The 21,794-nt window shown below is 40.1% G+C and overlaps 1 protein-coding gene across 1 annotated transcript in view; it reads left to right on the forward strand.

The window, feature by feature from the left end:
- zfhx3b (zinc finger homeobox 3b) overlaps positions 1 to 21,794 on the forward strand; it is a 244,284-nt gene that overhangs the window by 35,399 nt on the left and 187,091 nt on the right. The window contains 1 exon segment of the mRNA XM_058780649.1: positions 18,591 to 18,661. The gene's annotated coding sequence lies outside the window, so the exon portion shown is untranslated.

The following is a 21,794-nucleotide window of genomic DNA, read 5'->3' on the forward strand; positions in this document are numbered from 1 at the left end:
TCTGAAAGTGGTATGAAAAATGCAAGAAGCAGTGTAATAATCTTTTGTAAAAAACCGCACAGGCATGTTTTTCCAATGAGTCTGGGTTGGATTCTTTGAGCTATGGCGTGCATGTGGGCACTTTATACTGAAATACAGCTTGCAACATTTCCCCATGTCATTCATCCATTATTTCCTATAATTTCTCTGCTTTTTCTATTAATAAGGCCAATATATATATATATATATATATATATATATATATATATATATATATATATATATATATATAAGAAAGTAAAAATTTAACTATGCTTTACTATACACCATTTGTTGTCTGCAGCGACTGTGTAAATCAAATGTGGACTGGTTTGTGAATTATAGTTTGGATGCACATGTGTGTGTGCTTTACGGTGATTATATGTGTGTATGTGTGTGTGTGTGTGTGTGTGTGTGTGTGTGTGTGAGTGTGTGTGTGTGTGTGTGTGTGTGTACTTGCGAAAGCCTTGTGGCCATCAGACTCCCATCAGGCCATTATTATTGGTTGAGCAGAGAGTCAGTGGCAGAGGGACCTGCCTAGAATACTAATGAGCACAGCAGGTCAGCACACACATACACACATTTAGCATGCACATGTAGTGTTTGATCGCTCAGTTACTTGATCTTCTGTATCAGAAAGGAAACAAGATGGACACAAGATGGCTGCCACATGGACGTGCTCTCTGGATATGGACGTGTGCACTTCACTTCATCAGGGGAGCAGACACATCATAGCTTACACATGCTGAACTAACGTCACACACCGCAGTGTACACACACCGACGGCCGCTGCACAAAGGCAAATATGGCCTTCTGTGTTCCTTTTTGGTCTGTTGTACGCACACACACGTGCGCACACACACACACACACACACGTGAGGAGACATATAAGAATGGTCATTACAGCGTATAAAGCAAACATGCGGTTCTGCTGCTTTAGAAAAAAGCTTGTGTTTCTGGGACCATTTTTTAACTCTTCACATGTTGGGAAATATCCTTGTTATTATGAAGTATCTAGGTTTTCTAAGTGTGGTATTGTGTATTATGAATATTGTTGGCTCTATGACAAATTGCTTGCTCATTTTTGAGTTGTTTTGTATAAATTAATAAATGTAAATGTAGCTTGTAGAATGGCGGGCTACAGATTCAAAGTAGTCAATCTACTGTATTTCTACTGTACTGTCTTTCAGCTGCCAGGCAACAAAAAATACACTATAGAAGTACTGTAAAATTGCCCATATTGCAAGTCTCAATAACATTCATTCGAATATTTACACCATAGAAGTATTGTAAATACTGCAAAATTACCCATATTGCAAGTCTCAACGACACTCATTTAAATATTTGCCGCTGCAAGATGTGATGCCACATTACATTGGCTCTCATATGTATGGTGGCTGATTATGACATAAACATATAGCTTTAAACATAATTTAGAAAAAGATTTGAGAGCTGTGAAGAGAAGACTTTCAATCAATAACTCTTTGCAGTCCTTATATAAGCTGTAGCTGCAGAAATATAGTGCATAGCTTAAAATTAAATACATTTTATGTTGCTTTTTTAATATGTTGTGAGCATGGTATTGTCGTATATAACATCTACCATGGTATTATCTATCATGTGTATATATATGTTTTGGTGGTGCATGGATAAACATTGCCCTGTCCTGCACAACACTGCTTCCTCCAGTGGTAAGATGAAGAGTCACATTGAGATTTTTATTTTTTATTTTTTATTTTTTGAAAGACAGCAATTTCTGACTAAAAACTGTACATCCCTGTAAGAAGAGCTAATTAATGAACACAGACATATTGATTAGTACAGCGACAGGGATGGGACATAATGAGAGGCTGGACAGAAGCTGAAAATGTCAAAGCCAAAAGGTTTCCAGGGATGGAGAGAGTGAAGAAAGAAAGAGAGCGCTGGTGGAAGGGTTGGTTAGGTTGAGTTCAAGGCCACGGAGAGGTACGCTGACCCCGAGGAGTGGGGGATGCTGGAGAAGAATTGTGAATGGTGTGATGGGCTCAACGTGTCCGACATTCAGCCTACTCTATAGGACCCAAGGGAGAGCAGGGTCAGGAGTACCCCCTCCATCCCCCTGCACATTACTGCACCATTTCAAGCCGCCCAGCACCTATTTCCTTCAATAAAAACTAATAACCTTCTCTGTCAGGAATCACAGCAACCCTTAAGTGTTGGACTGAAGGGGCCCACGCAGGATGGGCTGTAATTGCAGAACAGGAGTCCAACCCCAACCCCCAAACCCGCACACACACACACACACACACACACACAGACACACACTCACTCACTCAAAGATCCCTGTTTTACAATGTGTTGGACTTGTGTATGTGCACTTTTTTCACTCAGCCTATCGCTCCTTGTGGCTTTGCCGCTGATTGCATGCACTGCTCGGACTCTACTCAGCAATCAGCCAAAGGCCGTGGAGCAGTAGCTCAAGGACGTTTTTAATTGGAAGGATGCTGCGAAACGGGGAACGGCACATTCACAAAATTCACAAGGAAAGCAGGCCAGCTGCTGAAATGCATTATGGTGTGGGATTCAGATCTGTGCATATAAATATATATCTTTGCGTAAATCAGGATGTGCTGAGGGCTTGAATATTTGTGATAATTGAGAGATATTGTCCATCCATTGTTTAAAAAAAAATTGAAAACATTTAAATTGAAAAACAAAATGAGTACTGGGTCAGAGATCTCCTATCAAGAAGGTGTGGCCATATTTTAATACTCATTTTTTAATACTGTTTTGGATACAAATTTGATGTAAATCATATTTTCCTGCAGTACAGAGTCATTCACGAGTTGCTTTGTTGTTGACAAATAAACAAGTTTTATTTTCTACAGTGAATTAAAAGTAAATATCTGCTTCAGCCTGCTCTCTTTTAGTTTTTTTGTCTTATAAAATATCCTGTTACTTTTGCGGTGTGAGAAACCACTGCAAACTATTCGGTGTGTGAGCAAACTGTCCAAATGAATCAAACTGAATCGTGAACTTTTTTGCAAACCCTTTTGCCCGATTAAATCAAAAGAGTAATTCATTCATGAATCTGGAATCATTTAGTCCTGATTCTAAAGAGCTGATAGAAAACACACATGACTTGATTGCTGAAATAGCATCAGAGAAAATAATTATCTGGTCGATATACGTTAATCCCATTAACATAAGTATTTGTCAATAATATTTAACTGGAGCACAGCGGTGTTTCAGTGGGGCTCGTGCCGAAGTAAAAAGGGTCTAGTGACACCCCTGGTTACTAGATTAACATTGAAAATAGTGTCTAGTGAAACTGGTATCAGTTCAGCATTCTGTACAAAATGCTGAACTGATACCAGTTTCACTAGTTGCTACGCTAGATATGTGTACATCCAATTTATGAGTAGCATTTTCTGGTCTATTTTTGCAGTAGGCATTTGTTTACTAAAACTGGCTCCATTTCCTGTAATAAAAGCCATAATGGTAAATTTGACAGGATGGTTATTGAGTCAGTGAGATAAAAGAACAGCCGTCACTGCCATTATATTTTGATTTTAAATGCACACTATTAGAGCGGCCCAGAAAGCCAATTTCTCTGACTTTTGTTAGGTATATATATATATATATATCTGCAAACTTTTTGTGTTATAGAAACGCAAAGAGAATGCATTCACGCCACCACGATTGTACTACCAAATGCACTATTCCCTCTATCCCCCTCCTCTTTCTGCTCTATATCTCCATCTCTTCCTCCTTCTCGGCTCATTTTTAATGGCAGATGAATGAGACAAATGGCCCCTCTTCGCTGCCAACACTCGGGGCCCGGATCAATCGGAGGCCCAGCAGTAATTAACTCTTTGCTAAACTTACACCATTGATTTCCATTTAATGCTGAGCACCACGCTCTAAATGAAGACCGATACCTGGGCGCAAGGGTGGAGGACACTGTAGGGTGGCGAGCTGTGAGGACTTAGGGATCTGACAAATTGGGCCCCTTTTAATTGGGAGTGTAGCAGGCTTAGCGGGGCCCGGTCGGAGAGAAAGGCCCAGCTGGGGACTAATTGGGGTGGGTTGTGCACATCGGAGGGGACCCTGTCATTGTCTTTAGTTTGTTCCTCTATTACTCCACAGGGACCGGCTTGCCCAGTGACTGTAGTGATTCCTTATAGTCTTGGTGGAGCAATCGTGTGAGCAGAGTATAATCAACAGCCCATGTCTTTGGGCTTTCTCCCAGTCTTCCTTATCTGTCCTGATCTGTATATCCATCTTTGCGTAGCAGAGCCGGGCAAGTTATTAAATACTTGAGGGCGTTAATGAATAGGATGCTTTCTCAGGCCTCGCTAAGCTTTTGTATTATGGCAGTCTGTCAAAGGCTTCCTTTGTTTGCACTTTCTAATTGAATCTGTACAAACACGATCCCCCTTCCGAACGGGGGTCTGCGAGGCAGCGGTTCGCCGCACCGAGGCACTGCAGACGGAGCTGTTTTCGAAGTTGGAGAACGTCAAATCTCATTTGGACGGAAGGCTGCTGACGGAGAACAGAAGGCGCGAGAAGCGCTTCCACAGTGGCGGATACATTCTGTCTTTTCCCCTCTCCTCTTCCTATTTCATTTATTCCTGACTTTGATACATTCTTCAGAAGCATTAATGGTTTAGTCTCAGATCAGTTTACCATCCCGCCGCTATCTATCAGGAAAATAGATGAAATTTTGCATTCGAGGCTATTGTTAGCGAGATTCTCTCTCTGTTCTCTGTAGTGCAAAGGTTCGCCCGTGGCTTGATGGCTCTTGTCTGAAACAGTTCTCCATTGTTCTACGGCCTGGTGGGGTGCTCAATGTCTCACTTAAACTGCTGTCACTTGCCAGCCAATGAACTTGACTTTAAACTTAGGGAAATCCAATTGGAGGCTAATACACCATAATGGGCTGATCAATACTAATTATGGGGCCCCCACGTCGAACAAAAGATATCACTCTGGGCTCACGTACACTTATGTGTGCGCGCAGCAGTTGATTTAGATGATGTGCATGTGTGAGTGTGTGGTTGCTTGCATGTTTGTACCTGTTTTATGTGAACTGTGAAGTGGTAATCATGCTCCAGTGCTATGTTTGATAAATGTGCAATGTCCGATCAGATGCAGGTCTCGCTCTTGAGATGGAGGCTGTTCCAGATCTGAAATTGGCCATGCAGACCGGTTTTTAATGTGTCTCATACTGTTTTAATTGATCAGCCAGCACTGGTTAAGTCCAGACTCCTGCAGGCTGGCGGTGAAGTTAGGCCTGCTTACAGACTGAAATTTAAGAAAGACTCCAAATGGCCGTAAAGAACCGACACTGGAAGATTCAAATGGAAACGTAGGTCAAAACATGTGTGTGAACAGTGACCCTAAAACGTATTTGGAAACTTAAGCCAAACTATAAAACGTCGAATTGCATTATATCAATGGTTCACACACTTTTCATGCCAAATTACCTCCTACCAAGTCTCTTTAAATGCAAGCTTAAGGATTGTAGCAGCATACACCATATTTAGATATTTTGAAGTTTTGCAATCCAATTAAATTATTTTGCAACCATTTCAAATATTGCAATCCAATTTAAACACACTTAATGTGCAATATATATATATATATATATATATATATATATATATATTATACAATTTATAAATAAATAATATTTTTGTGTACTTATACCTAACTAAAGAAAATTGTACGTTTTGTAAGTTGTTGTGGATAAAAGTGTCTGCGAAATGCATGAATGTAAATGAAAAGGACATTTTCTCTATTTAATGAAACATTTTTTTTATTATTATTTACTATATATAATTATTATTATTATTAAGTACAGTATCACATTTTATTGGCATTCATACATTAAGCGTGGCTTTTTCTACATATTTGTAGGTTGTGTAGGATGAATCCAACTTTTGTCCTGTCCTGTTCCAGTGCCAGATTGGGTGAGGGTAGGCCTGGGACATGTGTTGCATGATAAATGAACATTTTCCGCTCGCTCTCTCACCCTGTTGCATACAAATACATGTTTGTGTGTGTGTGTGTGTGTGTGTTTTCTGTGCGTACACATCCTGTAATTGCATTAAGAGAATGACGCACTTTCTTACTCTGTTTAAACTCATTGTAATTGTCAGTGAATGGTGCACTAGTGTGGTAATGTGAGAGGACAGAGGGACATCAATGAGAGATCGTTCATAAAACCCAGCTCAATGAGACAGAGCCTGTCTGGAATGTCACGTGCGCTGACACAAACTGCCTGAGTGTGTTTGAAGCCCGACTGGCATCCACTCATTGTGACATGACTTTTATGAGGAAGAGATAGACACGACCGGACAGAGGGGGAAAGAAAGTGAATGAGTGGAACCAGGATAGAAGAGGGAGAGGAAGATAAGACAGGATGCAGAGGAACAGAGACAGACAGATAAACAAAGAGTAGAAAGGTGAGGAAGTCGGACAGAGCTGATGAGTTAAACTTCATATTCTGTTTAGATTGACATAATGTTTTGTGTCAAAATTAACCTATATATTTTTACAGTTCAGGCAAAGTGCAGCACTGGTTGTGAGGAGTGTGTGCCAAGCCAGACTGTTGGGGTTTTTACTGTAGTGTGAAATTGTGAAATTGCTTTCAGCACAAACCAGCAAATCAAGAAGAATGACTTACACACGTTTGCATAAACAGTCAAGGGAGAAACACATACTGTATGGAATGGAATTTGGCATTATATGCTTTATTCAGAATATTCGAGGCTAAATAAAGCTTCTATGGTCACACAGTCAGAAAGAGGGAGACTAATGGGTAACAAAAATGTACAAATAAAAGTATATTGGTTGCCAATATATGTATATATAAGTTCCAACCTGTTTTTACAAGCTAAAGTATAACTAAAATATTTTAGGGACTTTACTAAATTACTATATATATATATAACAATTTAAAAAAAAAATTTCATGTTTTCTTCATGTTTTTTTCACATCATGCATTCATAATTGTATTCACAGTAAATTAAAAATGTGCTGTTTAAAATTTACTATTACAACTAAGCATAAACCAAACCGTAAAGTTAGTAGTATCTTGTTAACTAATATTACTCAGCACTTAAATGTATAATTACAGTTTAACAAGGACATCTTAAAAGTGTAACCAAATATGAATTATTATTTTTTAAAGTACACAAATTAATTTCAACAATTTGTCTACTTATTTACAGAATATGTATACAATATATGATATGCCGTATTTCACAGATGGCATGGATAGACCTTAATTTGTATTTAACCTGGACTATTTTAACTCTCTTATTCTTTCTTTAACTAAGTCCGATTGTGTAATTTTGATGGTGCCTTTGAGACCACCAACCCTCATGTCAATTTGATCGCCCATATATTGCGACTTGTAATCATATTGCGGCTTATAACGATAATGGTTCTGCAGTCCATAAAAACGGCTGTATATTTCATAAATATTAATTCATACTACAGGTGTGCCTGAAGTATACAGGCAATAATGACCTAAGTAGCTAAATAAAACGCTATATTAGTTTACGATGGCTTTCTCTAGATTAAGAGGAGAGTGCACAGGCATGTCTCACGTGTATGAATTTATACGTGTGAGCTGTAAATCCACTGACGTCATGCATTAGCTTAATGGCATTGTTTCGTTGCGTTCTGTCAGGATGCGTGAAACACAATGGTGTGTGCAGCGTACCTCTGTTCCCCTCCCCCGAATCCCCTCTTATTCATTTTTCTTTGCCGTTTTCCCTTCTTCGCTCATATTTCTATGCCCCTGCACTATCTTGGACAGTCTCTCTCGCTCCCTCTCTCATCATTTTAATAGTGGACCTCAGAGCGGTTGCCATGTCGACCAGCCAGCATATTACTATGGCAACGGGTCTGTGAGGCGAGCCTGCTGATTAGGGAGAGATGTCTAGTGTATCCTGGCCAACAGTGAGGTGCAAAGAGAGAGAGAGAGAGAAAGGAGGTAAAGGGAAAGGTGTTTGGGGGTTCATGTGTGTCGTCTTGAAGTGTGTAAGGCCTTCTATAATTAGAACTGGGTAGACATTTTTACCAGCCCAGATCGGATCCGTATAAAGCCACTGCCACAAATGTGCGGCTCGCTGTTTTATTTCCCACAGCAGGACACGTTTAGTTAGTGGTGTTGACCTGGGGCACTCAAGTTAATTGTCTTTTTGCCTTTCCATTTCTTTGTCTACCTAATACTTCCTTCATGCATCTCAATACGCGTCCTGTTTGTTTCTATTTCTAGGCACTTCATTTCTCTTCACCTCTCGGCTTGCCAGTGGTTCTGGTAAACACACACGTCACTTTTACTATTACTCATACTTTATTTTTTTGAAAACCTTAATACAAACTATTCATTTTGCATTCAAGTCCTCCTAGGAAGTTTCTACTTACCAGTTAAGAAACCTCAATTCCTGCATGATAAGCGTTCACAATGTGTATTCATAATTTAAGTCAGAGTAAAATTGACTTTCTCCCCTTTATTTTTCACTTTATGACAAAGACTAGAATGTTTTTTTGGTGCTAATACAAGACATATGTGACACTCGACCACAAAACCAGTCATAAGTGTCCATTTTTCAAAATTGAGATTTCTACATCATCTGAAAACTGAATAAAAGCTTTCCATTGATGTATGGTTTGTTAGGATCGGACAATATTTGGCCAAGATACAACTATTTGAAAATATGGAATCTGAGGGTGCAAAAAAATCTAAATACTGAGAAAATTGCCTTTAAAGTTGTCCAAATGAAGTTCTTAGCTATGCATATTACTGATCAAAAATTAAGTTTTGATATATTTACGGTAGGAAATTCACTAAATATCTTCATGGAACATGATCTTCACTTAATATCCTAATGATTTTTGGCATAAAATAAAAATGGATCATTTTGACCCATACAATGTATTTTTGGCTATTGCTACAAATATACCCCAGCGACTTAAGACTGGTTTTGTGGTCCAGGGTCACATATTAGGTACCACTTCATGTTCCTACTATAGCAATATCAGTAAATTATGTACAATTACATGCATAAACCAAACTTATAGTAAGTACATGCTGTTAATTAATATTACTCAGTACTTAAATGTATAATTACATTTTTACATTTTATGGGTATAAAGTATTATTAATATAAAAATGGCCTATTTCATTTTCATTCATTTATTCACCCTGCAGCTCAAAAATAATAAAGCTTAAAAAAAAGTCCCAAGTTTGGTAGTTACAACTTGATAGTGGAATTGCAAACTCATAAATATGAAAATTCCAACAGGACATAAATGTACACTGTCCTGCATTGTTTGCACCACGGACATGATACTTGTGCAGCTTTAGGAGAGTCAGGCTGTTATAAGTAAACGACCTTATGATTTTTGTGTAGTGGTATTGAGCAACAACCCTAGCACCCTAAAACCAACTTGACAACCATCTTGGCAAACACCTTGCAGTGTAATGTTTTGCATGGGCAAGCACTACTAATATTTACTTAAGAAAACCTAAACATTTAGTTTGACATTTGGAGACATAATTTTGCATAGCTAGTCATGCATGAAGCACTGCAGCATCAACATTAGTTGCTAAAATCATATTTGAGGCTGTAACTTTTCACTAAGACATTACAAAAATAACTACAAAGAAATGGCAAGTGACACATTGAACTAAACATGCAGTTCTAAAGTAGAAAAGTATACTCTTCAAAACAAATTACGCTAGTTTTGCATAGCAAGCTCTTGCGAAAAGCATTACAGCTGCAAAATTTGCAAATAAAGTCATGTTTTAGGCTATACATTTTCACTCATAAATTCAAATTTCAAAAATATTTGCAAAGAAATGGCAAGTAACATTGAAATAAATGTGCAATTTCAAAAGTAGAAAGACTGAAATATTATTTTCCCATAGAACATACTCTAGTAATTTTTTTTTCACTAGTTTTACATAGCTGTTTTTTTTATTCATTTATTTATTTTTTTCTCGAAAAGCATTACACCCTCAACATCATATTTGAGGCTATAACTTTTCTCTCAGAAATTAAAAATAATAATTACAAAGAAATGGCAAGTAACACATTGAACTAAACATGCAGTTCTAATTGTTAGTAAATCTCACAAATAATTACTTTGAAATGGCAAGTAACACTGAAATAAATGTGCAATTTTAAAGTAGAATGACTGAAATATTATCTTCCAGTAAAACATAGTCCGGTATTCTTTGTTTTCACTAGTTTTCCATAGATAGTTTTGTGAAAAGCATTACGCCCTCACCATTAGTAGCTAAAATCATATTTGAGGCTGTAAATGAGCTCAGTGATTCCTGTGCGGAGGGTCCGCTGGTTGATCTGGTTGGTCACGTCTTTGTGGGAAGGGGAGGAGGGTCATAAAAGAGCTTCACCCACAGCTATGGCATTAATGAACAGCACACGGGGGGCTGTACAAAGTTGTCTCACCCCTCACGCACTTACCAGGGCCCCCCAGACCTTCCTGATCTATCAGAAAAACTAATTACAATATCTAATTAGGGAGAGAAGGAGAGAAACTGACCCATGCAGCTCATTTAAGACAGTAATTACGCCTTATTTATTATTCATCTCACAGCTAAATAAGACTCTGACATTTCAATAACAATAAAAGATGGAACATTTAAAACAAAAAGTGTCCGTACTAATTGCCCATTTACAGATGAGAAACAGGATGTTGTTATTTGCATTCGAACACAGTTCGGGCGACAACGGTACAGAAGATGAACGCGGAGAATGAGGTTGCGGCGAGCTCGCAAACGAGGCTGACCCTCATCACAAGCCGACCGTTATTTTTTAGTGGTGCTGCATTTATTAGAGAGTCTGATTTTTAATGGCCCTCTTTTTCTCTGTTGTGTCAGGTCTTTCCACAGAGCGGCTCTTCCGCCTGGCCTCCGCCATCCGCCTCTTGAACTGCTTCGCGACACATTAGGTCGCCACTTTGTTATGAGCCCGTGTGTGGCCCGCTGCCAGAATGGAATCAAAAAATTACTAATAATAGTGTTCAGAAAATGGCCGGCGTGAAGGATGCTGTGGGGTATTTATTAGATTTTTATGGCCATTTTTTACAGTAAACCTCCCCCAGCCCTAGCCACCTTTGTACATTACAACATTTTATCTTCCATTTCTTTAAAACTCCTGTTCTGCTCTTATCGTCCCCCCCTCCCATCCGAACAGCTCATTAGGGCAGTGTGCGTCTGCTGGTCTCATTGGCTGTGCTGGAGCTGGAGGAATAGCACATAATTATGAAGTGGAGATGGCATTACGCTCATCAGGAATTATGGATGAGTCTCTGGGTGCTGGCCTCGGTGTCGACTCACCACGGGCCCAGCGCAGGGAGGACGGTGCTGATAGCAGACGTTTGGGTTACAGGTAGAAAGGTCACCTAGAAGAACAGTATCTCATCGCTCAGAACTCACATCACCTGCCTTAACCTACACACACACACACACACACACACACACACACTTACTGCAATCATCACCAGTCACAGCTGACACTCGTGTCCTCCAACCTTGTATACTGTTGCTGAGGCAACTACCACCATCTCTGTTCACCCTACTTCACCCATGTAAGGGCATCTCTGATGGAAACCCTGCAATCTGAACTTTCATAGTCAGAATTAGGTCTGTATTATTACTTAGTAAGCTGCCTACATATAGTAGGCATAGCAACACTGCCTAACTTATGGAATATGAAAGCTATTTCATAATTTACGTAGACAGAAACATAATGGGATACCTCATTGTGGTAAACTTAGTGAAATAAATAATCCTGAATGGTAGACAATGTCTAAAGAAGAAAAAATAGTGAATTTCATTGAATACAGAATTGTAACAAAACCCTAGTTCAATCAATGTAATCAAATTTAGATTATTTTAGCCAATATATTTGTACATTTATGCATAGTAGTGTTGTGTGTTACCCTTACAAAAATTAACCATGGTTTTGCTATATTACCCATAGTTTAAGCATGGTATTTGTAGTAAAACTATGGTAATACAAATGGTAATAAAAAACAACATGATTACTACACTTTTACTACAATAAAACCATGGTTAATTTTTATTAACATGATTAAGATGTTCCCTTAGAAGTTAGCTGCCTATGTAGCCAGTAAGGCTGCTCATTAGTTTTTTTGTACAGAGCTGAAGTTTTGTTGTGACACTATGGATGAGAAAAAAAAAATGTATATATATATAAACACGTAAACATCTATTTTTACAATTTACAGTATTTTTGATTAAATTTTTTACAATTACACACACACACCCAAACATATCACATATCTAAATATTAATAAGCAGTGAACGTTTAAGAAATATCACGACAATATGTCAATTACCTTTCTTTTCAAGAATTTCATTATTTTTATTTATGGCTTTTCTGTGTGTAACCTTCTATTTGCTGAAATAACCCCGCTAAAGACTGCCTGAATGACTCATTATAAATTGAAGAATTAACCTGTCAGTTTTTGAAAGCACATAACTATTGATGGTTTGCATTTAGATATGTTATGCTTTTTATGTGTAATGAGGACTTATGGATAAGTTAGCTTGTTATGTAGTTCAGCTTGACTCTCACATTATCATTAGATAGATGGGCTCCTGTGAGACTGCTAAGCCAGGCTGATCAGAAGGGAAGAAAGGAAAGGAAAAGGAAAGAGAGAAAGAAATTGCAATCAGCAACTTGCTCGTGATCCACTGCATTTAGAGTGTTCGCCTCCTCCCGCCCACTCGAGACCTAAACCCAGAACTTACTGTGTGCCAGTGCAGTAAACAGGTCCAATTAGGACAGTTTCCCCAACACACACACACACACACACACACACTTACACACACACACACACACACTCTCTCTCTCTCTCACACACACACACACACACACACAATATAATGCAGCGCCAGTAGCAGTTGCCAGCATCTTAATGCACACTAATCTTTATGACGTTTACCTGCTAATATGGCTTGATTCAATAAGTCAAGTGGCGACAGACAGATTTCCAGAGAACTAGAAATCAACTGTCAATATTTGACTCCGTATGCACAAGGTGTCTCTGTGCTAAAGTGTGTACATCTGTGTTTTTCTGTTGCATCAGAATTAATATTAGTGACAAATTAACATATTTGCATTGATATTGACCCTTTATGGGTCAATGATGTGTAAGCATGTCCATGAAAAGGACAGTAAAAATAAAATTAAAAAACTTTAACTTAAAAAAAAAAAAACATTTGTATTCATGTAAAAAGAAAATGGTTTATGTGGTAAATGTTTTCCAAATATTAATAAGCATTTTTAAGAAATACTAAATGATTATGCTGATTATTTAAGATTTTTTTTCAGAAAAATATATGTATGTAGTTATTTATTTATCTTCTTCTTTATGATATCAGGACAGTTGTATCATGCTGACATTTTTGACTATGCCCCCCAAAAATATGCCATTTGAATTGCATTTTTAATGAAAATATTAATAATAATGAGGGTCGTGTTATTGACCCTTATACACATTTATGCATATAGACACATGGACACTTCAGCAGAGAGAGTGATTTAGTTGTTGACCTTGTGGAAGCAAAAAGGAGAGTTGAAGCCTAGTGACCCATATAGACTGGAGGAGTTGTTTTGGGGGGCGTCTCTCTCCTTTCCCCCTCCCTTTATCCCTCCTTTCCTGTCTGCCTCGGCTCCCTCTCGCTTTCTACTCCACTTATCAGCTGAAATAAGTGCCGTCATCAGAGACTGGGATTGATGGCAATCCCAGCATGCACCCTGCTACATTATTTAAACCTGGAGTGGACAGCAAGATTTCTGCTTTTGTCTTCTAGTCTTCAGCTGTCAGAGGTCTCAGATCTGTGATTCCTGTTGTGTCATTTAACCAAGCTCCAGCGTGGAGCGGCACAAAGAAGTCCGACAATTTGACAGATTTGAGCTCCACCACTGTATCCCAAAGAAACTGGATTTGGGCTTCACGGCCATGCGAATCGACACGCAAAACCAGATGCACAGACTGGGAGAAAGTGAAAAAGAGAGTGAGCTTCTCACCTCAGGGCTGTGGGGGAAGAGTTTGAACAATGTCTCCCCAGGGGGGTGATATTTTATAGTTTGTGTCCATCAGTGGCGTGGCCCGGGGCGCTGGGGTTGACAGTAAGTGCTCTCAACACCGCTGACACTGATTCATCTGAGCTACGACATACATGAGACGAGGGGAGGGGGGTGAAAGAGGACGAATGAGGCAAAAAAAAGAGAAGGGAAGGGTGTCGGGACAACATCTTAGAGCCCTGCGCGCACGACACAGACTTTACCTTTTCATCCACATGCGCGAGACCTTTGTGTTCGTGCGTTTGTTGGTTGGGCCGCCCAGTTTGAGAGCGGACCCTCCAATCTAACATGGCATTTCAATTTCTCCTTCACTCCACCTGCTCCGTTCTACATTTATATAGAAGAGGAAGACTGCGAACCCCGGGCCCGCAGGACACGCATACTAAGCAATCAATGTGTCACCTCTTCTTGACAATCTTTTTTTCCCCCATACAGAAGACCTGCTCATTTTTTCTTGTCAGCAGAAGGTAATTTGCTGTATTGTGATTCGGCCCAGTAGCTGGGTGATGGAGGTGCATGATGGGTCCGCACCCAAACCCCCACCGCCCCGCGCACATGCGTTCTAGACGGCCTACTCGGCTCGAGCGGAGGCACCCCACCCAGAGCCGCATCTCCATCTGAGGCTGTTAAATGTGATAAGCGTGGAGTGTGGCGCAGGGGCCTCTGATTAATAAAAGATGGGGCTGCTCCGAGCTCCCAGGGGGATGTCCTTTCTGAACCGACCCGCCCCGCGCGCGCACAGACGCTACACACAATGCCTCTTGCACCCGCACAATAGACAGGAAATGGGGAGCGAGAAGCAATCATGGAAATATAACATTTGAAACGTCTGCGTCCTGTGCCCCTCGCATCTCGCACATGTGCATTAGAATGGACAGCGATTCGCCTTTTGAAAAGCCAAAAATGTAACTAATATATTCACATATTTGGGAGATACATATGTGAGACGGGAAGGCTGATACCCCGCTGTTTTGGAGCACAAAAAGCAAATTTTTACTTTTATATATTCAGATTTTGAACATGTGCACTGATGCGGTGATGTTTTTATTGTTGATCTATATTGAAGAAAGGGACATTACATCCGTTTGCATATTTATGGGGAAATGTGTGAGCGATCCGGACGCTTCCATGCAGAGAAGCTGCGTGGAACCGTGTCACCTCTTCACTCATTGACATGTAGTGGCTTTGTTACCAACAGACGCTTTGTCCTTATTCTCCTCATGTTTACACGAAAAGACAGCATAACCCTGGTTGCCCATGGAGACCAGAGACATCCCCTTTTCTCCCTTCCTTCTTGGCACTTGAATGTCTCAGATTTAAATGATTCATCCTCTTTATTTTTGGTTTCAAATGAATAAACTGGGGGATAAATCATAGAACCACAAATGTAATCATAAGGACACACATTCAATCTTTTTTTGCAAAATTTGGCAAAATTGCATGGCTGTTCCTCAAATAATACAGCATAAACCTAAACACACACACATGTACACATACAAATGCTCATCAAACCAGTACCTCAGCCAGTTAGCTTGTAGTTTTTCTCTTAAGACTCTTGAATCTGTGCAGTTGCTGCTCTTTTGTAGATGCTGCGTTTATCTTTTCATAACCACGCCCCCGCCGCGGGACCAGACAATACCAGGACGTTTCTAATTTTCTGCTGGATAACGGTGGTCATGCTAAAATGAAATAGGTCAGAGGTCAGTTTTGCTCAATGTGATTTCTGGGGACACGGATCTTTCCCTTTTCATAAAGGCGATGCTTTAATTCGATTCCATTGAATATTGTCTGTTCAGAATGCCGGCTGAGAAAATAGCTTATGCTTTGAATGAATTTCATATGACAACATTATAAATTCAGTTTTACGCCCAGCATTTTGGAATTGTATGTCAACCTTTGGGTTTATTTACTTATTCTGTAATGAGTGCATCCAGATACGATGCAGCTGTGCATGTGCGCTTCTGATATTCATGTGTCTGTGTCCCTTTTGACCTCATCAGCGGGCTCCTCCCACTAGCCTCAGCTGAAATAGATTGATATAGCCGGCGCATGAATATGTATGCAATATGCACATTGACTTGAACTTGGTTTTGACCTTTGTTTCCATAAACAATATACATATACAAACATGAGCCATCGGCTTCACTCTGGACAATTGAGGTACATAAGATATTTTCATACATTATTATATATATGTATATATATATATATATATATATATATATTTTTTTTTTTTTTTTTTCTCACAGCATTTCAGTAATACATGTATACACCCACAAAAAATACATGTGTTAGTTTTTTTTTTGCCAGCAAACTATAGAATATACATTAGCCAAAACAGATGGCAGTTACATAAAAATAATTCTTAGCTCTAATGAATATTATTGGCAAAAATTTAATGGTGATATGTGTACAGTGTAATGAAATTCTTTACACTTTGACAAAATCTAAAATCTACCAACAATTATTGCATAATCTAACTGTAAAACTAAGTATAAATTTATTGTGAAACCTAAGGGGTGTTACTGGCAAAAAAAATCCATGTCAATTATGTGTTAAATCTAATAAAATGCTTTATTCATTCAATAATTATTGCAATTATTTGCAATACTTGTCAAAATGCAATAATGATTAATGACAAAATCAAATGGCAAAATCAATTGCTCATTATTGGTTAAAAAAAAAATCGAAAGGCAATTCTTGGCAAAATAAAAAGTCAATTAGTGGATAACATTCCACAAAATCTAACAATAGTTATTTTAATATTCTAATTACAAAACTGAATGGAAATTCCAGATGAAATCTAATGGCTATTACTGGCAAAAATCAAATGGCATTTATTGCCAATTCTTGACAAAATCCAACGGCTACTCTAATGCAATGTATTAGTAAAATGTAATGGCAATTTCTGGTAAAAAGCAATGGCAATTATTGGAAAACATTTCATGAAAAATTTTAAAATCTAATGACAGTTGTTGGATATTACTGGCAAAAATCCAGTGGATATTGTTGGCAAAAATCCAGTGTCAATTATATGTGAAATCTATTGGAATTAACGGCAAAAAAATGAATGGCAATTATTGGCAATTCTTTACAAATTCCAATGGCAGTTCTAATGCAAATTATTGTAATATTGTTGCCAAAAATCTAATGGTGTTCATGCCAAAAAATTAATGGCAGTTCCTGGCAAAAAAAAACAAAACAAAAAAAAGTGATAGCAATGGGTTGAGAACATTTCATGACAAATTACAAAAACTAACCTCAGTTACTGGTTGCTTTAATCATAAAACAGAATGAAAATCTTAAAATCTAATAGCAATTTCTCTCAAGTGGTACTCTTCATACAAGCACTGTATTTATGTGTTTGACATTTCTCCCTGCTCCATGTTCTCATCTACATTTCAGTCCATATCTGTGCTGGCGTGAGACTCCATTTCCCAGAGAGCAGCACAGGAGAGGAGGTTGGGTTGCCATACTCTCTTAAACTGCTGCCCTGGAAGGTCATTGCTCACAGTCATGTGAGAGGCCAGTGCGGCCCCTTGGGCCCTATGACAAACAGGGCTGCAGTGCTGAGGTGTGTGTCAGGGGTGTTTTTCCACAAAGCATTCTATAAAAGTGTAACCGCTCCGTGTTTGCCCTTTCCTCCCTGTACGCACGCACTGCTCAGCCAACAGGCCCCTAAAGAGCTCTTAAGAAATGCTGAGCCAACACACAAGCCGGCCCTGCTAGCAACTCTAGTAATTCTCTTTCTCGCTCTTTCTTCCACTTTTCTGTCCCGCGTTCCCTCGCTTGTGCTGAATCACGGCAGACTGCGACCGCCTCGGAGGGGAGAGCAGGAATGGCGGCGCTTGTTTGGGGCCTGAAGCTAATTATGGAGCATTAGAGCAGGGCTAAATAAATGTGTAGTGTTGCTAATTGCGTGCCAGTGAAAACAATAACTCTACAACAGATGCCCAAGGGCACAGGGGGACGAGAGGCTCTGGGAATAGAGGGCCTTGGCACGGGGCCATCAGCAGCCCCTCCTCCAACCCTCCTGCTACCTCACCAATGATCTGTGCCAGCAGCACTGAGAAACACATGCAACCTGGCATCAACAGTTAGCAGTCAAGCTGTTTCTGCTTGTGCGTATGCGCTTCCGAGTGTGCGAGAGAGAGTTCCCATGATTCCCAAGCTGGTGTTGTGCATGCAAACATGCACCGCAGCAACAGCAGCAATCTGTCCCTGCCACCTTCACACATCGCTGCATTAATAAACATGAATTAGTAATAGCACAATTAGACCAGGCCCGGGTGCAGAAAATGTGAGAGCACAAACTCGCGCTTCTAAGAAGCTCTGTCACTCAATTCCTAATACTGTCCCAATGCATCTGTTTCTTCTGTGTCTCACATGTCTTTCTTTGTATTTCTGTATGTCTGTGTGTCTGTGCTCTAGGTTTGGATCCGCTCTGTGACGGGAGACGGCGTTTGAACGGTGCACACTGCTGGATCTCCGGTGGCCTGCCGGTACGTACGCCCACTCTCGCGCATATTTCCCAGCAGCACCTGAGTGAATGAGGCTAACATGAGTCTTTACACCCGCTTAGACCGCACACAGGACATGAGTGACAGCGTCACATCACAACTTCACGTGTCAAATCGGAACTAGAGATCCAATCACACTCTATTCTACTACAAAAATGACAGGGAATCTGGAAAACACACTCACGTTCAAACTTACAGTGGCCTCTCAGGTCTTTACCGCAGTGTTTAGATAAGATTAGCCTATCTCTCACAGCCAGAAATGCTGCGATGAGTAGCAAACATATGAGTCTGAACTGTTACAGCTGGTATGTGCTTAACACACACACAGGTGGACTGCAGATTGCCTGTCTCAGGGCCAAGCCGAGGCTCCCTCAGCAGGACTTACGCACGCACATTGCAACGGAATCTCCTTGTAATCCAGTCGTAATGTAGTGCTAACTTACTGGCAGACACACACTGCCACAGGCTCTTATTGATCATTTTACTCACACACAGATACACACAGTCCTGCACTCACAGGTGTGCACATATACTCTATTGTGGCCCACTGACATATTTGTCTGTTGCAACACTAGCCTAAGGAAGTGAAATCTTTTCGTATTACCCCTTTTCCCTGTTTCTTGCAACCGGTTCCATTTTTTTCCCTCATTCATCCGTTTTTTTGTTTTTTCTTTACTGATTGTGGCATTAGCACAGATTGCTAATGATCCCTTCGTTGTGAAGCCTTTCTGCATCGTAGTCTCAAGGGAGCCGTTTTCGTTGTGTTTTTACTAATTGCCATAATTTATTGACTTGTTAAGGGTTCCTGACCAATTAATTGTGCTTTTTTTCTCTCATTCTTTACAAATACATGTCTTGCGCTCCTTAAAATAGAAAGACAGGACTTGTGGATCTGAAATTATAGAATGAGGTCATTCCTTTTATGAAAAATAGAGCATAATATTTGTTTTCCTTTCCTAACTAAAAAGTATACATATCATTCTTCTCTAAAAATATACTATATACCCAACATTAAAATTGCACAATAATATATTTTATTTGCTGTAGCACATCCATCATTGAAAGATGTCAGTGGATGATATCCACAGCATAAGTTTGAGTCTAAACTTAAGATATAAACTTCTAGGTGCGTATAAATAAAGTGTTTTGGTATTTTGAGCCACAGCACACCTCAATTTCCCTAATTTAGCACCTACTGCAATGAATCAGGCGCGGGTAACATAATCACTCTAATAACCTGCAGTGTGTCTGTGTAAATAGTTCAGCCAAAAATGAAAGCTCACCCTCATTTTGATTCAAATCTGTATGACTTTCTTTCTTGCATGGAACACAAAAGGAAATATTTAGCAGAATGTCCAAGCTGCTTTTCTTCATACAATAAAAGTGGATGGGGACCAAGCATAACAATGGTGGCCAATCACTTTTGTAAACTGGAGAAAAACAGCTTGGACCTTCTGCAAGGTAACCCTGCTAGAAAGTCATATGGGTTTGGAACAACTTGAGTAATTATTGACAAGTTTTGGGTGAACAAAGTTTCGATCATAATCACAATCCAATGTTGTCTCCAACTCCATAGTATAGGTCTTTGTATCATTGTGTCTCATTTAGATCCATGTTTCAGATGCTAGTTGGCAACCAGGGCACTACAGCCAGCATGATGTCATGCCAGAGGTGTACACCTTAAATGTGTGTGTTAAAGTGTACATTTCCATTACACAAAGGTATTCAACAGAAATAGACAGGGCTTCATTCTCTTGGTTTTAGATTGTGGGGCTGATAGGTGATCAGTGGTCTGACATCCTGCATCAATTCTCTTCATTATGGCCTGCAGACCAGGCCTGATCCTCAATCAGCCCTGAGCACATCAGTTGAGCACAAACCACAGTGCTGCCGAAATACACTTTGGTCTGGATCAATACAGGCCTCCCTTGGGCTCTTGTGCCTGATCCCCCCTGGTGTGTCATGTGACTGAGTGGCAAGACAGGCCTGATTTTGTAAACAGCCCTCGCCTCATCCATTGTTCTCCACTGTAGGACCAGCAGCTCTTCTGTTTATTATCCAGACTTTTGTCCAAAAAGTGAGACAAATATTCAGTCAGTAGAAAGTTGAAAGTGTCTGTACTCCAATAGCGAGAGACTGATACACGTCCAATGATTGATATCCAATTTTTGAACGTTCCACCATGATCCATTGGTGCACAGTTGGGGTTTACAAAAAGATCAGGCACCAAAATCCTTAAAGTGGCCCACAATTATCCTCAAGGCTATCAAATGCATTGGACCTGCTCTCAGTATGATGTTTTCTCATTATGAATTCCCTTCAGAAGTGATCGCCGCTGTATTTAGCAGGCCTCCTTATGAGCGAGAAGTCATCGGGTGTAGTCGTTCGCAGGTAAATTTTATGGTACGCGACTCCATCGCCGTCAACCACAGGCGTTTTTTTTTTTCCTAGAGAGAATAAATGATAATTAAATTTACAAAGCAATCAGAATTAATCGCGTACCATCTCCCACAGCGATTACACACCTCCGCCTCCCCCCGCGCACACATACGCTCATTTACTCACCAGGCCAAACCTGCGCCTGTTTTCGTTCATACGTTACCTCTCTCGCCCACTCCCTCTCTCTCCGTAAATTATTTTGTATACTTACGGCGAGACTCATTAGTCACCCCTCCCTTCCGCGGCTTAACGAGAAAGCGATTAGAATGCATGTTAACGCAGTCCCAATGGCTGCTCCTGCTCGCTTCTCTACGTCCACACCACACTGCTTTACCTTCAGCACTGCCTCCTTCTGCCTCTCTGTGAGATCTCCCCTTCTCTCCCCTCTACCTCTCTCTTCTGTGGCTGCAGCCTCTCTCTCCTTTCCTCTCTCTCTTTCCCTTTCCTCGTCCTCTCTGCAGCCTCTCTCTCCCTTTCCCTCGCTCCTCCCTCTCTTAGAGCTGCAGGCTGCTGGGGGTTTTAGACGGATCACTCTCACAATGCCTGATCAATACGGCTATTGATCGGCTGGCAAAATGTTTATAAAATCATCCCGGGCAACCGGAGCGACGGGGTGGAGAGGAGGAGCGCGAGCGAGGGGAGGGCCGTGAGGGCGATGCCATTCGGCCAGGGTAGA

The sequence above is a fragment of the Onychostoma macrolepis genome, chromosome 07, assembly GCF_012432095.1.
Source record: "Onychostoma macrolepis isolate SWU-2019 chromosome 07, ASM1243209v1, whole genome shotgun sequence".
NCBI lineage: Eukaryota > Metazoa > Chordata > Actinopteri > Cypriniformes > Cyprinidae > Onychostoma > Onychostoma macrolepis.